At 44.3% G+C, this 17,551-nt stretch overlaps 1 protein-coding gene across 25 annotated transcripts in view; it reads right to left on the reverse strand.

Moving 5' to 3' along the window:
* CCDC92 (coiled-coil domain containing 92) overlaps positions 1–17,551 on the reverse strand; it is a 102,526-nt gene that overhangs the window by 69,536 nt on the left and 15,439 nt on the right. For 22 of the 25 annotated variants that reach the window (XM_042865645.1, XM_042865644.1, XM_042865637.1 and 19 more), the window contains 2 exons: positions 17,321–17,470; positions 3,902–4,062 (listed from right to left, as the gene is read on the reverse strand). The gene's annotated coding sequence lies outside the window, so the exon portion shown is untranslated. Of the gene's footprint in view, positions 1–783; positions 849–3,901; positions 4,063–4,319; positions 4,371–17,287; positions 17,471–17,551 lie in introns of those variants that run through there. The other 3 variants (XM_042865635.1, XM_042865641.1, XM_042865655.1) reach the window with 3 other exon arrangements.

Genomic DNA, 17,551 nt, shown 5'->3' on the forward strand with positions numbered 1-17,551 from the left:
GCCTCGACCACTTTCATGGAAACACTGAAGGGAAAAAAAAATCCGTAGCAATAATTCACCAAGTGGGAACTGAAAACATTTGCTGAAGAAGAAGGAACCTCTTGGTCTTTGGATGCTGGGAATAATTCAACCTCTCCTCCTAATTCCCTGAGGCTCAAGCAGCCCTTTTTCCGGCAGAGCTGTGGTTATTTGAGCAAGCTGCCCTGGGGACAAGTGCATGTTACTTGTAGGATTTGGGCTGGGAAGATCAAGCACACAGATTTGTAGGCAAGAAAGGGTTTTGTGTTTTAATAACTGCCAGCAGAACCACAGAAGAGCCCAAGCTTTCAGGATGAAAAGTCCTGTGCGGCAGGATTCAGCTCAGATATCTTCAAAGCATGCAGGGAAGTGAAGACATGAGCATCATCTCCTTCAGTACAACATTCTGCATGCAACAAATGTACAAATCCAGGACTCATACAGCTTTCACTTCATGCTTCTCTCCTACGTTACTCTTTTTTTTTGGAGATGTTTCCCAGTGTATCGTGTGCCAATCAATAAAATTAATGTTGCTCTATAAGCAGCAAGCCATCTGCTCTGTATGTGCCATTTGCAGCTGTGCAAACAGCACTGTGGAACATGGTATTAGAGAACTTCTCCCTCCAGGGTCTGGCATTGTATGAGATTTCCAGGACAGTGAGGTGCCTGAATCTTTATGAAGGAGTGCCAAGACAAAAAACAAACAAGGATGCTGCCATGATGTCCCCCCAGTCTCCTGCAGGTAGAGGATTCTTAGAGACCTACCCTGATTGCAATGAAAACCCCATGTTTGGCCACTGGAGGGTCCTAGGATTACCCTTCAACTTCTCCTTAAAAAACAAACAACAAAACAGGTGTCAGGTTCCCAGAAACAACAATATTTGCATCCCAGAACAGTCCCACCAGCAGCATGGGGGCTTAGAGGGAGGATGAAGAGGGCAGGAGATCTCTGCATGGCAAAAGGAAAAAAAAGAAGTGCCATCTTGGACTATGTGGTCCTGATCAGCAGTGAGCTGTTTGCAGGGTGTGCAGAGTGAGAATGGGTGACACAAACTGATCCGAGCTAGAAGTTAGCTTCCTGATGTCCTGACTACTAGGAGAGCAGATTTTGAAGCAACTGCTCCCTTCTTGAAAAGCACAGTCAGATCAGCAGAACGTGTTATGTCTGGTCATCACCCAGCCTCCACTCTTTCAGACTAGCAGGTAAAAGTACGGCCAACCTGCCTGGTTCCAATCTGTCATGTTTACTCAAATCCACTAGACATAAAACTAGAATGCACACGGGGCAATGTATGTACCACTGGTCCAAATTCCCCTTCAAAAATACACCGCATGACCAAAGACAAACCACAATCCCACAACCAAGCATACATTTCAGGAGAGATGCACTACATAACTATGGTTTCCTTTACTTCTAAGAAGAAATAATTTCATCAGTTTTGTACTCCTATGTTTAGTGATAGCTAACTGGATCTCATTCAAGATTCTCATCACCTTTAATGACTGCTGAATCCAAAGAAAATCAGTGAGAAAAACTTAACTGAATTCAAATTTACTGAACTGCAGACCAGCAGTTTCCACTTTACAGACTACAGCATCTGTAGATTTTAGCTCTCTGAGTGATGCAGACAGGAGACAGCAGTGGAATCAGACACGTTTCTTGAATGGTCTCTCCAACACCACCAGCCCAGGCACTGGGTCGCAGGGAGGAGTCTTTCTTCCTCAGCAATTGCACCTCATAGTTAAAGATGAAGAGTTTCCAAGGTAGAACTTCTTTTACAAAACATTCTGATATCAGTAAAATGCTTGTTTATTGACAGAAAATATTTGGATGCAATTAGCACCTTATAATCTAAGTAGAAGACAAAGCACTTTGTTTTGATGAACTGGAAACAGAAATGATCCGTTTTGATTTGAAGTGACTAACTCAACAGTGAAAAAAATAAAGATAGAAATGAGTTGAGGCTTTTACTTGAATCAAGATGCCTCTTAAACATCTTGGCATGAACGCTGGCTTTTCCAAATCTCTTTACACTGTTTATTTCTAAATACCGGATGTCTGGTTTGCTCAGTGCACGTGCACATGTGTGCATATGAAATATTTGCCTGGCTTTTCTGCCCCAGCATCACAATCATAGCACACAGACTTGAACTACTGGCACTGAGAGGGAAAATACGGCAGACAAAGAAGGGGCAGGAAATAGTACAGATTATGTTTGGTTTTCCATATACCCAGCTAGGTTTCTTCAGAAACTGTTCCCGTATTTCTGGGGAGCAGAGAGCCTTTGTAATTCAGAATAGAAACTTTCCTTGCCCAGCATGCTCCCTAGCAGGGCAAGGCCTGTAATAATTACTGCTGTAACCACGTGCGGTGTCACAAGGCATGTTATTCCATCTTGGTCCTTCCAGCACCCTGACCGGAGAATCTCTGCTAATTACTCGTAATCAAATACAGATTGCCTTTCTAAGGATCTAAATCTTCAGCTTCACAGCAAAAACACAGCTTGGGAAAGATGCTGGTCATCTGCCATCCAAAAGGCAAGAGCTGGCTGGGCAGGGAACACCAAGACTTTGTCTCCTTTCACATTTAAGAGAAAAGCAGCTTTCTTGCTCTTGGGCTGCTGCCAGAGCTATTTCTATCAAATGAACCCACCGTGGACAGCAGACTGTGCAGTCAAGGATTTAATAAGCCAAAATGTTTCCCATGATATTTGGGCTACTAAAGACACACAGCCCAGCACAGCAGGTTTCTTCCAGCAGCTAAACTGTCAGCCATGGGCGTCCCTTGCTGTCTGTGAACACAGGCTGGGAGCACAAAGGGCCAGGCACGCTCTTTGACTTAACGAACCACAGAAAGACCAAGCCAGCATGACAGCAGACGCAAACAAGAATGTAATTAGAGGTGGATTATAAATCTTTGGCTAGGTACCTGGAAACACTTGCATTGTGAGAGAAAGTCTTGCTGATGGCATTTGGGCTTAATTTAGGTCACGATTACAGACAGGGTGCTCTGAACTGGCAGGGGTCAGATGACAAATCAAAAACAGGCTCCTATTTGTCTTGACTCCTGTTGCTGGCCTCACCTTTCCAGCCCCAAAGCCCAGACAGAAGCAAGCACTGTTTTCCCCTGGCCAGCTGGTGAGCAGCAAGTGTGGTGCAATTCATGCTCGCTCTGCTTGCGCTGTGTCTGTCCACAGAGCAGGAAAAAAAACAACACAGTTAAGTTCTTTTGCTCTGAAGAACATTTTTATATCCAGAAAGCAGAAGAGCTCCAAACCCAGCAAGGGGAGTGTACAAGTCAGTTGTTGTGTGGGGAGCCCCAGAAAACATAGGTGTGCATGCTGTGATATACAGAGAACCCAGAGCCTTTTGGAAAGGCCTCTGTACCACTCTGCATGGAGAACGTTTCTTGTCAGCCAGGGCAGTTCCTCAGATCATGGCAGTTCTAAGACCTTCACTGGCTTGTTTCTTTCTCTCCACAGAGTAGGAGAGTGGCACAAACTGGTGGGGAGACCCTCAGCCAGGAGTGAACCAGTACAATAGATATCTAATCTCAAAAGCACTATTTCTCTAGGTAGATCTTTGCCAAGTTTGGGCTATCACTTGAGAGTGTCCTGCTCTTGATGTTGAGATTTGAAAGTATCTGCTCGAAACTGTGTCTCTTTCATTGTGTCATGCTACCTGGATAAGTCTGGCATGAAGTTTAGACCCATAGGCACTGCTCCAGGCATGTGCCTGTATATGGCACTCAGCAGCAGAGCACTGAGCTTTAAAACTCTTTGCTCTTCCCAGAACTATACCACGCCAGAGGCATCTGCAGCCAACTTGGGGCCTCAGAGCAATGACTCAACCTGAAAGTAGAGAGGAAGGAACCATGACTTACCCAAACCTGAAGAGCACATGCTTGACAGACAAAGGAAGACTTCAGACCTCTGCATCCCATCACCAGATCGTGCTGTCTCTTCTAAAGTATCTCAGGGCTACTCCTTACCCTTGCCCATGCAGGATAGAGCAGATGCATTTTGACCAGTCCAGGATGCAAACCTGTGAAGAGAATATGGATGGGACATTAATAGGAACGTTAATAAACGAGCTGAGTTTTCAAAGAGTTGGATGGTGTTTGAAGTGTTAATGGTCGAAGGCTACGATGTGATTTAAAAACTAGCTGGTGTGGACACTGGCTAGCTTTGTTTGAGGCTGTTTGCATTTCAGGCCCACCGGCTCTCATTCATCTCCAGAGAGGCATATTTAGCTGTCACTGGAACTGAACCCTGACTGACACTTCATGCAGATTTTCTTACATTGGGTGGCTGGTCAGCGAGTCCTGGCAGGAAAGCAGTATAAAAGTAGCTGCAAAGGTTGAGGTCTGATCTGAAATCCTTCTGAGTTTCTGCAAAGCATTCCTCTGATATCAGTAGGCTTTGGATGGGAGCCATCACAAACAAGGCACATGCTACAGTACATCACAGTTATTTCTATCCAGGAGAACAAGACAAGTTTCTAGGGGATAACCAGCAGCTGGTGAAGGCAGTAGGCATCCAGTCTCCTGAGTTTTGCCTCAAGCAATCTCTTGAGCCCCAACAAATTCTTTTCTGGGAACCCTACCCATTCTATTGCTGTGGGACCCTTACAACCATCAGTTTTATTAGTGAAGCTTTACATGTTTTTTTCCTAGCCTCTCTCCCTGCTATCAGGGCACAGTGTAGCACGGTTGCTTGGACCAAATGCACATGATCATTGCTACTAATCATAGCCATTCTGTCCTTGGCAGACATAGCTTTGCTGCAGAGCCCCACAAGGGCCATTTGATGCCTTTTAGTTCACAGTTCTCTAAATAACTCACTGGTGCCAGAGGGCACATCTGCTGTTCATGTGTTCACCAGCAGACAGGTGAGATTTGGTATCATCTGCCTAATCTGAAGACATTTTTGTTTGCATTTTGGGGTTTTTCTTTCAACAGCTCCATTTTCTGTGTTTGCCTGAAAGATACCAGGGCAATGTGAGGAAGTGTAGAGCCTCTGAATAGGAAGGGGGAAAAAGATGATCTGTGAAAAGGGCTGGGAAATATGGAGAAGCAAAAGGAGAAAAATAAAAGGAATGGAATTTACTGTATTGTGTGGTGAACCTGCTTGCAGTCACCCAATTGTTGTTTATTCCTTCCCAAATTCAAACCAGACCTGCTGTCTTGCTAGTTGGTGCCTACACAAACAAGTGACTCTGTCCCTCCTCAAGGGATCCATTTTCCCCACACAGTGGCCATATTTTTGCTGCAGCCATGTTGACTGAGGAGGACAATGGTCCCAGCCTTTGCTATCCTTGTTGATGCTGAAGTTAACTCCTGTTGAGTGCAGCACCAGACAATTACAGAAGAGCAGAAGGCCTTACTAGAAGTACATGCATGTCCTTTTAGCAACCGGTAGCAGGAGGTAAAAGTTCTTTGTGCACAAAGGCCATAGGAGATGACTCGTGTTTCACAGTGCTGCTCTCCAGGGCCCTGTCCCCCATGGCTCTGCGCTCAGCCAACTTGAAAAAGACGCTTTTTAAATCCAGTTACATCAGTACTTATGTGTGACAGCCAATTATTTCTCTGTCAAATAGTGCTCATTATGGGCAATCATTTATTTCAGCAGAAGCGTTCTTGCTTGGCAAGGTGGGAGGCACACTTTGCATCAGGACTCTCAGTGCTGTCTGTGCCCAAGAAATGCGGAGCTGCTGGGAGGTGTCACAGACAAGACACTGCAGTCACATGGGATGGTTTAAGCTTAACAGCAGCCCAACAAGCACAAGCAGACAATTCACCAAACATGGTCTATGAGACCAGCAGCATGTGAGTACGCCCTTCAGTGTACCCTGGCTTCCAAAGCAGTGTGGTTTAATCCAGATAGGCCTATGACAATACCAAGGCCAGTGTGCTATCTTAGGCTGGACTAAGAATACCCCATTTTTCTGCCATTTACTGCCATCTCAGAGGTGTAGAATAACAACTCCAAAGGCAGGAATACAACCCACTGGTTAGCTGTCAACAGAACACAAGCGTGCAGCCTTCCTGTCTGCATCAACTTAGACTCTGTGGCAGCAGGCATGTTTTCAGCAAACGTAGCTGAAATTATAATTTTAAGTTACTTAAAAGCTGATTAGCTTCAGTTTTAATCTGCCAGCATATTTTTAATAACAAACTCAGGATGATCCTAAATTTTCTTCACCCAATGCCGCTGAATTTGGATATTCAAGACCCAGGTGCTTTGCTGTTGGCACATGAGAACATCAGTTGGGATTCTGAGAGAGACTTTATGCTGTGATGACTTGCAAACCCACCTAAGATATACAGAAAAAGTACTATTTTAGCTAATCTAGAAATGCACTAAGAATGCACTCAGTTATAGGAAAGAACAGGGCAGATGCCAAGCCTGTTAGGGGAACAGGAAGAAGGAGGAGATAAAGGCAACTTATGTATTTTGAAAATAAATCAACAAATACAACCCTTGTTTTACTGTTTCTCCCCCCACTCGCTAAAACACGCAATTAGCTCACTTACAAATCAATCACCGATGGCTTATAGGCAAATTGCTTCAGGTTCTTGTTTGCTTTCCATAACTTCTGAAGGCTGAAATGAATGCTCCCATGGAAAAATTACTAACAAGTTTCTAGTTCGGTGTGTCTTCCAAAGTTACGTGAATTTCAGTAAAACCAAAACACTTTCTGAGAAATTTTCAATTCCCTCCAAGCCTTCAGCTCCCCACACCTCCCAGACAAATCAGGGCAGAGGGATATTCGTGGTAAAATTTCCATTTGGATAAAGAACGTTTCATTAAGGAACAGAACATGACGCCGAATAAAGAGCTCAGTCCAATTCTACCCAAACACTGGCTAGATGCATTTTCCCAAACTGCTTTTCTTCATCTCCTTTCATACCATTTTCCTGTATTTTTTTTTTTAAATGGAAAAAGGTATTCCAATAAAAAGGACTCAGAGGGTCCCAGTTTGAACTGTGCAGAGCTTTTACAGCTCCTGGGTGCTTAGCAGATCGGGGCTTTGTTTGTTTTAAATATGCATTACATTTATTCCAAATAAACTCTATAAATCAATCTTAGTAATAGAAACCAGAAAAGTTTATGCAAAACAAATATAGAAAGTCATAAATACTGTGTTTAAGATGTCATTTTTGTGGCTGGTATATTTCTATGGTATGTTTTTACTGTTCGTGGGATAAATTTTTCAGAAACATAAAAATCTTTCCTCCTCTCCATTCTCTATAGGTTTATCCCAAAGAAATAATGAGGCTAGCTCCATAAACCAGCATTTATTAAATCCAAATGGGCACTCCATCCTACAGTAGCTTTCAATATAATCTATTTGATCTTTCAGAGTTGCTGGAAAATGATTTCAAGGGGAACTTTCACAGAACAAATTAACTTGAAAGAAGAGAACGTTTTATACCCCAAGGAGGGAGGAAAGCCATTTCCCCAGTTTGTTTCTGCATTCCCCTCAGCCTGACTGCAGATATGGCTGTTCGAAGAGGCGCCCTGGCTGATCTTAGCAGTGATGCCAGCAGCCCACAGAAAGCAGAGTGAAGACCCCAAAGATGGGGTTATAGGCCTATAGGAGTATAACAAGACAAGTTTGGTGACATTTCAGACTGCAGAAGAAATAGAAAGGAACAGACTCATATGGAAACTAAAATCTGTTTGTTCAAGTCTCAATACAAATCTACCTCTTAGAAGTTATCTTTCTGTATTTTGGGAGAGACTTTATTTCCAGCCTGCAACATCTCTTTAGAGAAGTAAAGCCATCACTGAGGCTGTAACGTGGTCAGCAAATCGAGGCACTCTCTGATTATAAGAATTCAAAACTTAAGGCATTGCAGGCACACAGTGCTAGAGGTGAAAGCCCTGCAACACGTGGGGTGCCAGCAGTTGCTTCTAGGAGGGAAAACTTAAGTTTTGCGCAATCTAAGCCAATACCTATCAAGTTTTTCTTCAGTAGCTGTGGGGAAGGAGTCATTCTTATTTTAGAGGTGAGGAAATGGGGATACTTTGTAAAGATAAATGTGATTTGGCCAAGCCAGAAAATATCCAGTGGCAGGCCCCAAAAGCCTAATTTTGTTGTCCTAGCCATAACTACCGCTCCTGCTTCTCTAATGATAGGGGTGAACTTTGAGATCTTTGCCCTTACAGTGCTGGAGGCTGAATTTGCAGGTAAGTCTGTCTTGGCTCCTAATGAAAGGTTTGTATCCCACTCAGGAATACAGAAACCCTTCTGGTGGACAAGCATGCTGGGCAGATTGCCTGCTGCCAACAGCACAAACATCATCACCTCTCACTGGACACCTACCTCCTCCAGCACCCAACAGCCTGCCCAGAGCCAACAACAACCAGACTCCAGACAAGGGTTACCTACTGGCTTGGGGCTGTGAGAAACCTCAGTTCACCTATAATCACCTTTCTCAGCACAAGCAATCTTTGTCTGAGCTAAGAGCCATGGCCAGGCACTTCCCTCTGGGCCAGCTACAAACTGCTTCCCCATACTCTCCGTAACTTCCAAGAGGAACAAAATCATTTGCTGCTCTGCCCTTAAAACCAGACAGGTGGTTTTATCACATGCTGCTCAGTGGATACCATGTTCCAGCCCTAGGGTGACTGCATATCACTGATTTAAAGCAGGACTAGGAGATGGAGGCCAAGAAGAGAGGCATACCCTCATGTATTTCCTGAAGGGGTTTTGTGCAGCTGAACTCACACTGGAAAATCTCCTGTTCCTATTCTGCAATTAAAAATAATTTTCCCCTTATTTTTTTCCTAGCTGAAGGAGAAAGAAATTGCAGAAGTAGGATACTAGAAAATCAATTCAAGCAGAAGAGCACCACCGAACAGGCTACAGACTGTGCTATTAAAGTACACAACTAAAACTGGATGGTTGGAGCAGGTATGGCTTTTCAGGAGCCCAGACATCTCTGTGCCACTCAGGGAGCTGCAGTCGTGGTGGATCAGGTGCTCTGGGCGAGCTGTGTGCATCCCAGAGCTTTTGCTGTAGCCAACTTTGAGAAAGGCTGTTGACAAGGAAGGGAACTATAACAAATGCATAACTCTCATGACAAGGCAGAAAGTATTTATAGCAACCTTGAACTTCATGGTAGGGTAAACCTACTGTGTTACTCCGCACATGCAGAGAAACAAAACAAGACAATGTCCCCATTCAGCTGGCTAGATAATCAAGCAGCGCATGGAAGCATGCAGAGGGAGGCTGACACAACGCTGTGTGTTGACTCAGAAAAGGAATAGTACAGCATCAAGCCCAGCAGAAAGCAGCTCCTGAGAGCACCTCTAAAAATCCCATATCTTATTCTAAAGAGAAAAAACGAGTGAGAGAACCATCATTTGGAGAGTTTTAGGTGGATCAGAATTCCCACAAAATGACTGTATGCTGGCCAAGGCTTGCAAAAAAAAGCTGATAATGCTTCAGAGTTGGAGTGCAGAGAGAGCTGATGGTATATGTAATATACTGGAGATGTGGGACTTGAGGAACTGGCCAGCAGGCTGGGTGTTGCTGTGCAGCAGGTCTGCTGGGCCTTTCAGCAAGCTGCCATGGAAGCAGAGTTGCCATGTAATAAAGTAAAGGCAAGACGTGTAGGAGCAGGGGATTCCTTATGCAGCCTTTGGCAAGCTGCTGGAGGGAGGAAGCGTGCTCCTGCAGATGCAGGGGAGCTGTCAGGGGACAACACGCTCCTCCCAGTTTGGCAGACACTTTGCAGATGTTTTAGCCAAGTCACGTTTTAACAGCCTCATGCCTCAGTTTCCCCAGCTGTAAGCTATTACAGCGATGTTTTGTGGCTGAATACAACCCATACCCACAAAGCAAGCAGAGCTCTTTGGACAGATGATCCCAAGGAGTATAAAGCATTTACTTGAGATTTTTTCTTGTGCTTCTCTCTGATCTTGATGCTGTCACCTAAATAATTTACAACGTGAAGAAGGAAAGAAAAGACCAGAAGCAATCACACCAAAGCATTCAGCCTCCTCCAGGCACGGCCCAGGAGTTTTGAGTTCTGGGGAAGAAAGGAATGTGCTTCCCCCCTCCGTCCTCTGTCAGACCTTCTGCTCGATGACACTGTTGATCCTTTTATGGATCTGGGAACCGATAGACTTTGAAGTCTGAGCTTGGCACCCCCATTTATATGCTAGGACTTGAAATGATCAAAGTTACCAGCATTTCTGAAGCCTCATGAATGAACTGGTTTGGTAATGGGAGCTCAGAATTCAAGGTTGGCTCCTAATCACCACAACAGTGCCACAAGCACACTGCAGGCAATCTGGTGGCCATTCCTTGTCATGTTAGACATGCCATGAGCTTCAGACTGAGGGCAGGCTACAGCATCGTGAAACATCGTGCTACTTATCTGTTTCCCAGCATGAAGGATACATTCTGCAAGTAATTATAGCACAGGATTTCCCACGTGAAATCCAGACCTTCAACAAAGGCACTAGTGACAACAAAAATCTTAGTTTAGCTTTCTAGATCCCAGCTAGAGCTTATAGATGTGGCAGAAAAGCAAAAAAAGTTTGAGCGTGACTTTGATTTAGGAACTGCAGTCTGTTCTGGGTGTAACATGGTCTGATCCTATAGAGGTCTCTTTCATGTGTTGTAAAGTGAACAGATTTGGGCTGGAGGGGACAGAAAGAAGACGCGGAGTGGCTCTGAGTTCACAACTGCCTATTAACAGGCTGAGAGCAACCCTCAAGTGAGGCATGTGGGACACAGATACGAGCTGCTTCCAGCCTGGTGTGTCTGGAAGGGGTGGAGGGCAAGAGCTCTGTGAGGGGTTTTATAACCTGGTGTCAAACCACCAGCCTATATGATCGGCATCATGTGCTCAGGTATAAATCAAACTCCCAAATATGAGACTTCTTTGATTAACGTGTCCATTCACTCTCACATTCCTTGCAATGCTCTTTGAAATTTGAACAAGCAAGGCTCTGTCCCAGCATCCCCATTAACTGCTGTACAAGCAAGTTCCCTGATGGAGAGAGGAGCAGAAGGACACAGGCTGGTCAAACAGCCTTTTGATAGACCAGGCTTGCTCAGCATAGAAATGTTGGCCGAGTATGAATTCCAGCCATGAACTCTTGCTGCCCTCAGTACTGAGGTCCTCTTTAGGAAAACTGCTCAGAGTGACAGCAGACCAGCCCCTGACCCTTCACTGCTTAGACAGTTGTCCTTCAGATTCCAGCCTTGCAGTTCCATAGCATTTCACTACGCAGAGCACCCAAGATTCACTGCCACAAAGACACTTGCATGTTATGCCACTACAGTCTGTGTCACCCTCACGACCAAAACCCTGTGTTTTTTCCCCCTGTGTTTATACACATTAACCAAAAGCCATGAATTCCCAGACTCCCCAGGCACTAATAGATTGCAAATGAGCCAAGTGATATTCATTGCATTTCAAAGGGACCACAGAGACGTTACCAAAAATGTCTTTGGAGTTTACAGTGCACTCATGGATATAGTTTATCAGTATCTGTCCTAACTGGGAAGCAGTTATAGGCTGTAAAATTCACATCACATATCCTGTTACTGAGATATTGTTCTTGGCCCAGAGTTTCAGTTCAAAGACACCCAAACCTCATGCCTGAAATTCAAGACTACCTCTCTGCTTCCCATTCACCCCACGGTAAGGAGATTAATTTCACCCTTTGCTGTGATTTTTTTTTTTACTTTTAACTGGAAAACCATTAAAAACCAGCATGCTGTTCACAGACATGTCACAGCTCTGAACTCAGTCTGGTCTTGTTGAAAAGCAGCTCCATATTTACACTGTGCAGTACAAGTCCAAAGTGGACTGCTTGATTAAAAACACCAACAATTTTGGTAAGTCAGACAACATTAAAACTGGGAAGACTGCATTAGTCCAAGAAAAAACATCTCCTGAGAGCTCTGAAAGACCACATTGAGAATGAAAGCAGAGCATATAATGAAAACAATCTACAGTGTTAGAAGGCTTTGTACCTGGACACAGCAAATGAGAGACTAAGCTACCTCTTCGAGCAGACCCTCAGTTTGCTCCTGATATTGTGGGAACTGTGGATGACAGTCTCCATTAGGCTGTTATTACCATGTCCTGCAACACACCCAAGGAGAATTCAGATGCCTTTGCGTTTTTCCAGCTCACTGGGACCCATCTCACTGCTGCTCTGGCTCCACACTAACTGTTCTGTTTTTAGCATTCCAAAGCTCATCTTTGCTTGGCATTACACTTTCAAAGACACAGTCAAATTCCAGGAGCAGCTGCCCAGACCATCATGATTAACTTCTTTTCTCTGAAACACCATTTCTCGAAAGCCATCTGAAGAACTTTTCAGAAGATGTCTACAACTAGAAAGGAATCAATGCTTACATTAAGAAACTGGCCTTCTCCATTCTGCTCTTTAGCTGCTTTGCACATCCGTTCTGCTTTGAGTGATAATTTTGTAAATTAAGAATTCAAGGAGGCATCAGTAGTCCAACAGTTACACACCCCACACAGTCAGCTCTGGGGACATAAGAACTCACACTGATGTGCAGCCACCCAATTCCTCTCCCTTTGATTTGAAAGCTCCCTTAAGTATAAACTTTGACTGATAAGTCTTGAAGATATCAGATCATTGAGTAAGAACTGAAATCATTATTGTTTTTATCAAGCACCATCAAATGAAAAAGGTCATTCAGAAGTCCTGTGTGATTTCATAAAGACATACATAATTTAGCTGCTTGAATTTCTTGTTAGTGAACATAATTGCAGTATTTTAGTTTACTTGCCGTTTCTTAACTGGAAGCATTTTCATTCTTTATGAGGCACTCAGCAGGTGTACACATAAATTTGTGTCAACATCTGAATACAACTTATTGCTCATTTAACTCAAAAATTAAAAAAAAATGGGACCACGTCTCAAAAAACAAATAAATAAAATGAGAAAGCAGAGGAGTTGGAGCAGTGGCTTTCAAAGAAAAAAGCCAGAAACAAAACAGGGAGGCTTTCTGAAATACTTTTTCCAAGCACTGTTGTTATAGGTGTTTCCTGAGGAAGTGACAGGCTTTTCCCTCTCCATCCCCCTCAAGTCTCACACCCTTCAGTTTTTGTTTTTTCTCTTTAAGCACAGAGTCTGAGAGGCGCAAGCAAAGAGCAGCAAGCAAGCACAGTGGACACTTATTTAGATTTGTGCAATCAACAATGGGAAGAGAACCAGACTTTTTTAATGCCAATTCGGTAAAGAAAAGCAGGAATTAAAGGTAGTCTTGTACTTAATTTCAGGCAGGTGCTTCACTGAGCTACGGCCTCTAACCCACACAAAAGCATCAGTGCAATTAAATGCCATCTAGTTTCTTTATGACTGTGCTTCAGTGCAGTGTTCTTGCAACTGGAAGCCATTTGGCTGGGGATGGTTTTATGTTCTCTGATTTTAGAGCTCAGGGCACAGTGAGGACTCCAAGCCCTCCATTCCTCCAGCAGCTTGGTCCTCCCAGGGCAGTGCTGAATGAACACAAAATCCCAGTTATGAGCAGTCCTCACAGAAGGGGATATATGAGCCTTCATGTAAGGATAACTTTATAAATTGGCCACTGCCTATTGCCACTAACAGATCTAACTCTTGCTTCTCCACTCAAATTTGCAGATCTCAAAAACTGAAGACCTAAATAGAGAAGGTGACAAGCTCTACACATCTGACCCTCAAATCCTGCAGTTCAGAGTAGAGAGATCTGGATTCCAAAGCCTCATGTAGATGTGCTGGTGCTGCTACGGGGATTTTATTGCTAAAAGACAAACAGAAGACACCCATCCTTGGTGCATACATGGATTCAGCCCTACAGTACAGCACCTTCCCACTGCAGCGTGTCAGCTCAAAGACTATCGCATTTTACACACTCAGACAACAGTTGCTTCTGTAGCACACACTGATCCAAGGCACAAGCAAAATGGTCCCTTAGGACTCTGTTGCTATTGCACTCTCAGCAGTCACTGCAAATCTTTCACTCCTTTCCCCTTGTCTTCTTTCTCTTCAAAAACCAGTGTGGCCAATTACCTCCCTGCTTTCACAAACACCTCTCCTAGCCATTTGAAGTGGAATGCTCAGCAATGAGGCGTTACTTCTGTGACTAACAAGTTTCCAGGCTGCTAATCTAGAATTGCTGTTGGAAGGCAATATTTTACTCCCATTGGATTAATGTTCTTACACTCAACTATGCAAAGAGATTGAAACCTAATCTCGGATACCCTGAGTGTGAAGAGCCCTGAGGAAAGCTACTCCAAGGTCCAGACTCTGGTCTTCATGCAGAAAAGATTTCAGCTAAACTCAGTCCAATTTATGCTCAGGTTGGATCCTACAGAATACAGGCCTTGGTGACAGCCTCGTGCATCATTCGAGGGCAGCTGCCCATGTAATTGATCAGATGAAAGCACCAACAGCACGCAGAAGTGCTCAACTGTAAATGGAGGCAGACGGCAAAGCTCTGCTCTCAGCGCAGACACACAAGCAGCTGGTGAAGTTGTCCTCTGGTTTTACATCGACACACCTCCTTCCAGTTCAGCACAGCGACTCCTGATCAGTGCCAGCACCACTGAAAAAGCCAAGCCAGCAACCCCTACCTCAGCTGAGGTTGCTAGTTAATGAGAATAGGGGCAGCACATTTTGAGCAACAGACTTTCATGGGCTTTTCCCATTGTTCCTTAGCCAGCATTGATCAGAGAACTAAAAAGGGTTGCGCCAAGTTCTCAAAAGATTTTAGTGTGAGAATGCAGACCACATGTGCTGAATGGTAAACAGCTCTTGAGAATCAGAATAAAAAGATCTTTACAGTCCATGCAAACAAAAGTAAATGCCAGAATCTAAATGAAATGGAGCTTTCCAAAAGCCTGAGGCTACTAAGATGTCAGGGCTGAGAATGTAGCCTTGTTTCTTAGAAAGCCATAAAGAACATCCCATTATCTAGAGGTGGCCCTGTCCTGTTCCCAGCAAAGCACCAACGTCCTTTGATTCTCTTCACATTTCATCCCATCTGAGACATGCCTGCTCCTATCAGATTTGTTGAACCTCCTATTAAGTGTCATTGATTACTGTGTAAGAGGGTAGCCAGCAAAGAAGGGAATACTGCCAGTGAAGTAAACACCATTTATTAACGAACAGAATAACATGGAATACAGCAAACCAGTTTAAGCCACACCATCCAAACAGTCCTAACACAGAGAAAGCTTTGAAATACTTTGTTTTCCTGTTTTAAAGATGCGCATGCAGATGAGAGCTGAATGAGAGGGAGAGTTATTGCACTGGGGGATCACAAGTCCCCAGAGACTCAAGTGAAAACACATGAGTTAGAAAGGACTGCAATTTAGCTGCTATAAAAAGACTGGTACTGCTGTATCCATGCTGGGTATTCAGAATAAAGACCCTCGGTCCTGCTTCAAATAGCCTCAGAAGCAGATCCTTTCAGGTCTGTGAAGCTTTGTGCAGGAGACTGCCTGGAGATTTAACCCACTTGGGAACCAAAGGCTCCTGCCGGGATAAATCCTCAAGAAAAAGTCCTAGTTGGCCCCAGGACACATTGCCTCTGTGGAGGCTGATGAATGCCTGCAGCTTTGAGGTTAGACAGCTTTTCGTTTGTTTAAACTAAGTTTTGGCTGCTGCAGCATAAACCTACTACTGCTCATGCAGTCCTCACAGGCTGTGCAGGACTGCTTCCTCCACTTCAGCACAACTGCTGGTGCAGCTGCCAGCAGCTGCTGCTCTGATTCTTCCAAGTGCACTTACTCCTTGCAGCTCTGCCAAGGGTTCCAGAGCACCACTGGCACGGAGCAGAATGAAACACACGGTTTCCCAGGCACCTCTCATCTCAACTCCTTTCTTTGGACCACCGCTCCCACTTTTTCCCTATCTTGGTTTTCGCCCAAGGCACAAACCAGCACCGCATCACTGATGTAAGTGAGGCTGCTCTGTTCATCCAGAACAAGAAGGTCCAACCTGTGCAGCAAGGCTCTATCGCCATGGCAAAACAGGCCGTGAAAATTCCCTGAGGAAGTACATACTACCTCCACCAGAAGATCTGCTTTATGTGAGCAAGGACAGTTCAAATCAAAGGCAAGGGAGGGGCAAAGGACACTGAAAAATGCAATTTCACTAATAAGCCTTTAAAAGATAAGGTTGCTCGTAGGAGAGAGATTCTAGGTCCTCCAGCAGGGCTGGAGATGTTTTGAGATTAGAAGTGCTTTGACACTTGAAACTCATCTCATCCCACCCCTCACAATCTATGCTGATACCATTTTGAAAATACAGAAAGCCTGCATCACAGCCTCTGCCCCTTCTCTTTCACTCTCAATCTGTACCGAGACCAACTATGTTAGAGTTGACAAGTTAAGAAAGCTTGTTAAAGCAGCACCAAACCTTGAGTTCTTTAGTTAGCTCTTTTATGGCCCTACAGGTGAACAGGGAAAAAAAAATAATATATATATATATATATATATACATGGTTCACATTGGGTCTCTTTTTTCCAAAGAAATTCTTTCCAGTGCTATTTTACAGGTTTACACATTCCTTCAATGAACAGAAACCTCATAGCAAAACAGGCGTTTAAAAAACATGCTAAGCTACCACGAAGTAAATTACTGACTTAACAGCCAGGCACCTACAGGCATAATTGGGTTTCATTTGAAGAACAAATTAAAGCAATATGCACATTAGCCTACAAGTTTGCAAGGGGCAGAAAGAGTCTGGAAACTTTCCAAAATGCAGAAGATTAATAAAGCTCTGACAAAAAGTCCCACAGGAATCACACTAAAGAAGGACCATCTTCCGGGGATGGCCAGACCCACACATAACTGCATCTAGACCCACAGACCCATGCCTAACTACCTTGGCACTCAGGCTTCCACAAGACAGGCAGCACAAAGGCTGCATTTGAAATACAAACTGCAATGAGGGGGAAGAGATGGGTCAACAGGCACATCAATGGAACCTGATGGAGACAGAGAAGGAAGCAGGGGGATGAGTACTTACGTGGATACTGCAGTGACTGGCTTCAAATTCCAAAGGACTTCACTGAAAAGTGCCTTTTGCTTTGAGTCCAGAGGCAGCCATAGTGGTTCCCTCTCTTCCTCCAGTGTCAAGTCCAGCACTTCAGCACCTCGTAGGCCTTACTACTGCCTGTACTACTAACAAATCCCAGTTTATGTGCCACCGAGACGAGGGTGGGATAACATCCCTGAACAATGGAAAAACATCCTGCCCCCAAAAAACAACAACCCACCCTCCAAAATACTCCATTGCAGCGACAGCATACCACAAGTCTCCTCAGATCCACAGCACTCGCCATTGCAGGAATGTTTCACTACACAAGTGACTTCAGGATGTCTCTTCATAAAAGAATGGAACCGGCTTCCTTGCTGGTTTATCTCCTTCATCCAGACTTTCTCATGCCTGTCACCTCCTTCTGCCAAAGAGGAAAGAAAAGGATGAAAACAATTAAGTAGCTGAAAGAGAAAATAACTAACAGACACCAAGGGCTTGAAAC

This window comes from Lagopus leucura, unplaced genomic scaffold (genome assembly GCF_019238085.1).
Source record: "Lagopus leucura isolate 7727_CA_CO unplaced genomic scaffold, USGS_WTPT01 Super-Scaffold_806, whole genome shotgun sequence".
Lineage (NCBI taxonomy): Eukaryota > Metazoa > Chordata > Aves > Galliformes > Phasianidae > Lagopus > Lagopus leucura.